Here is a 4,590-nt window from a genome sequence, read left to right on the forward strand (position 1 = left end):
CGCATGGGAGGATTAGATGAACTCTAGATAGGGCAAAGGTGTGGGAGGGGAAGCGAGGGGGATGGGATAGAAATGATAGTGGAAAAAAGTGGACATCATTACCCTAAGAACATGTATGAAGACACAAATGGTGTGAATATACTTTGTATACAACCAGAGATATGAAAAATTGTGCTCTATATGTGTAATATGAATTATAAAGCATTATTCTACTGTTGTATATAACAAATTGGAATAAAAATAAATAAGATTTTAAAAGGAAGATATATAGACAATTCCAAAAAAAATTAGAAAAGTCACTTTTTTCTCCTGAACAAAATTTAATTAAGCTACAAATCAAAATACAAAGATTATTAGTAAACCGATACATTTGGAAATTAAATATTCTCCTAAAAAACCCAAGGGATAAAGAGAAAATGCTAATGAAAGCTCAAAAGTATTTTAGTTAAATATGAACAATAATATGTGTCAAACCTTCTGGGCTATGGTTAGAATAGTAGAGTATAATGTACTCATATTACAAAAGTGTAGAGATAATTTTTAAATGCATACATTGGAAAAGACAATTTGAAAATGAATGAGGTAACATCCATTTCAAAAGGTTACAAACAAGAACAGTACAAAACTCTTAATAAAATGAAAAAAAAAGTACTATTGATAAAGCAGAAATTAATCAATGAGACTCAAATATAAAAAGTGGAGCAAGAAAACCGAATTTGGAGAGTAGAAGACTAAACTGTCACTATGCTTTGTGTGTGTGGGGTACCGAGGATTGTACCCAGAGGCACTTTATTAAGTCCTCAGGCCTTTCTTAAATTTTTTTTTTTTTTTTTTTTTTTAAGAAACATTTTGTCTTGCCAAGTTGCCTTGAACTGGCCTCACTTTGAAACTTCAATCCTTCTGTCTCAGCTTCCAAAGTCACTGATTACAGGCAAGCACCACTGCACCTGACTAAACTGTCCTTTTTGAAGTTAAGATGATATAGAGAAAAAAAAAAGTACTGCAAATAATTTACAAGAATTACTAAAGAGTTTAGAACGTTTTCAAATGGAAAAGCAATACAAAGAAATCAACTGTAATTTACACATAATCAAGTTATGAAATTATGTGGGCTAGATAATTTGCATTAACATTCTAATTAGAATGCTTTAGAAAATTTGGATAAAGTATATTTCTTAAAAACATGGGAAAACATTGGAGTTGATGTTAGTAAACAAGTTCCCAGGTTAATACATGGGAGAACATAGATATTCAGAATTGTAAACCTTTTATTTGGAACTATTGTGTCCTGAGATGACTTACATATACATTTGCAAGAAGTCACTGAGAAGCTAGCTGCGTGGAGCCTTGGTTCTAGTTTAGGGATTCAAAGGTAGATCATAGGTCAGTTAACAGGCAGAGGCTCTGGTAACCTCAACTGATCCTACAGAATGTAGAATGGCGGAAACTTAAGAGTAAGGGTGAACAGGAAGGAAGTCACAGTGCAAGTATAGTTTAGTAGTTCATGTTTGAATCACACAGCAGGCCCAGAAAAATCTCAGTCTCTGGAACTGGATCAAAATGGTCCTAAGTAATCTGTGCTCAAGTATCTGGTAAAAACAGAAAATATCATCCTGGGCATCAAATTATTTCTATAAGTTTTCATATACAATATTGGCAAGTAACTGAACATAACGAGACACAGGATGCAAGACAATAAGATAGAAAATAAAATAAAAATAAAAATAGATCCACAGGAAGGTTTTAAATTCTGGGATTATTAGATATAGACTATAAAATAAATGTTTTTCATGTTCAAGTAAATAAGAGATTACAAATTTTGGCAAAATCACTGCAAACTCCAAGAGTGACAGGTTTGCATGTTTACAGTTACAAATTTAAGAAATGAAAATGCAAAGGTCTAAGAATAACCAAGACACTATTACATAACAATAAATTGGGAGTACTTGTTTTGCCAAATATAAGAAATATATCCGATTAGTGATGAAGACAGTATACTTGCACAGAGAAAGAAAAGGAACAAAAAAATTCAGAAAGAGACATACACAAATGGATATATCCTAGTGCCACTTGGTAGCAGTGCAGTAAAAAAGAGAAAAATACACTTTTCAGGAAAAGGTGGTGAAGTTCAAAACAGGCATAAGTTCAAAAGCCAATAGAGGTTACTGTTGTGTTTAGGCTTACTAACATAGATTCCACTATAAGAACAAGGAGATAAAGTTATCACAAAAGGTAGAATAGTGGTAATTAGCAAAGGGTGTGTGAGGAAGATGGATGTGATTGAGGAGTACAGAGGTAGTTTCTGGGCTGCTTTCAATGTTCTGTTAAATGAAAGTATTGGTTATATATGTAGTTACTTCAAAATTATTCCTTAAACTGCATGCTTATTTATTTTTTTAGTGGACAAAATGCCTGTATTTTATTTTTATGTGGTGCTGAGGATCTAACCCAGTGCCTTCCACATGTGAGGTGAGCACTCTACCACTGAGCTACAACCCCAGCCCACATGCTTACATTTTAGGTACTTTTTTGAATAAATATTCTCAATTCAAATAACAAAATTTTTAAGACATGAAAAGAAAGAAGTGTATACAAATTACCTATTGATACTTACACTGTTCTCCAAGATCTCAATGCCTGATTTGTTTCTGAATCTGTAAAAAGTAAAATAGTTATGTCCATTCTACAGGAATGCATACTAAATGATCAGACAGTTGCAATAACAATGAATTTATGATTATATTCAATGTAATTGAAAAAATTAGGTCAAGAGATTCTCTTTTTTTTCCATCAAGATTTCAGGAGAACAATTTTCTGTTTTCTTTTTCACTAATTATAAATTGTGGACTCTATGGCTGAACATTGACAGTTGCTACCAGAATGTGCCATAATATATAAAATACAAAAATAAAGATACATATTAATTTCCAAGTTCTATCTTTGGGACAATTTACGAGAAATTTAAATAACATAACTGCTTTTAACTCTAAAATGGAAAGGATTTTCAAAATTCCCAGTATATGGTTTCGGAGTTACCAGATCTAGGTTTTACATGGTAACGCCTGACTATCCATCTATTCTTGATGTTGAAGATTGAACTTACACCCTTGTGCATGCTAAGTGCACACACTACCACTGAGCTACACCCATGATTCCTCCCGTTTTTTGTTTTTTTTCCCCTGGTGCTGGGTTTGAACCCAGGTCCTGACGCATGTTGGGCAGGCGCTTTACCACTAAGCCACATTCGCAGCCCCTCCCCCAATGTTTTAACAGAATTTCCAGAAGCCTAAAGCACTTGAAGTAATGTCCCTCCACTTCCATGAATGTTTATCTCCATAACGGCAAAACATAAATAGTAGGCAATATAAAACAACATTTCTCACACAATGAAGAGCAAACTCAGAATATGTGGAGCCAACTGTTGTACATGGTTCAGAAAGATGTTCTCAAATTTCTTAATTTATTTTTAATTAACAAAAAATTATTCAGTGAAATTGTACAAAATCATTTTTGCACCTGGTATTTCAATCACCAACAGTGATTTCATGGTACATAAACAAAACAATGAGAAAAATTGTCATTTACTTCACCCTGGCTTTCTGGTGTAGAACTAACTAGAAGAAAGGATGTTAACAGCTATTACCTACAGGAAAAAAAAGTAATAATGAAATGGCTGTGAGTTTAATTACAAAATGAACTTTATCCTCACTGATTTTGTTTATGTTGGCTACAGCACAGATGTCTATACACAACAATTTATAGCATAGTTCTGAATTTACTTCTAAAGAGATGAGATGACTTAAGTAAAATATTAGCAAGCTGACATTTGATCATACTGAGGATTGCTGAATGGCTACCTGGAAAACAGCAATTACTGTCAAAGAACATAAGACAAAGTAAAAGTGGAAAAAAGGCTTCTTACACAAAAGTCCTTTTATTCCTACTCTCTAAAGTTCCAAGCCATACAGCCTTGATATTTCTGGATTCAAATTTATGTAAGATGAATTTTCAGAAAACTGGAGAATGTAGTGCATGGTGAACAAAAATTGCTAATTTCAATGGTACCCTTTTCCTTAAAACTCATTCTTTACTTTTCTCTATCTCCCAATGAACAGATTATCATTTAACTAATCAAATGCACTCTCCACTCCCAAATACATTTTCCAATTGGATACCTTTATAAAAGGAAACAAAATATCTGGGTGATAAAGCAATTTAAACTATTTATAAATGGAAAAGGAAAATAAATACAGAGTATACAGAGATACCAAACTGGAGCAATATTGATGTGAATCTAGTTTCTGGTTATCAAAGTACCTATTAATGGTACTTTGGTGAACAGGAGAGTAGAGTAGAAGAAAAAGGGCTAGAGGAAATGACTTCCTGAGGTTATAAAATGCCAGTTGCTTTAGAATGCATGATAGTCTTAGTAATAAAAGAATCACCTGCTGTTTTCACTGAGTTTACAGTGTTGAGAACTATTACATCATTTTAATGAAAGCATTTATATGAACATCTGCCATAGAAAACAAGTTTTTCTTGATAAAGACTTAAAAAAATAATTTTTTTTTTTTTTTTTTTTTTTTTTTT

The 4,590-nt window shown here is 32.6% G+C and overlaps 1 long non-coding RNA gene across 1 annotated transcript; it reads right to left on the reverse strand.

Moving 5' to 3' along the window:
• Positions 1 to 300: 300 nt before the first annotated feature.
• LOC107139263 lies at positions 301 to 4,584 on the reverse strand. Its single transcript, XR_001503130.2, has 2 exons — positions 2,615 to 4,584; positions 301 to 1,589 (listed from the first exon to the last, which is right to left on the reverse strand). It is a non-coding gene; the product is annotated as an uncharacterized LOC107139263 (long non-coding RNA).
• Positions 4,585 to 4,590: the final 6 nt, after the last annotated feature.

The sequence above is a fragment of the Marmota marmota genome, unplaced genomic scaffold (genome assembly GCF_001458135.2).
Source record: "Marmota marmota marmota unplaced genomic scaffold, marMar, whole genome shotgun sequence".
Lineage (NCBI taxonomy): Eukaryota > Metazoa > Chordata > Mammalia > Rodentia > Sciuridae > Marmota > Marmota marmota.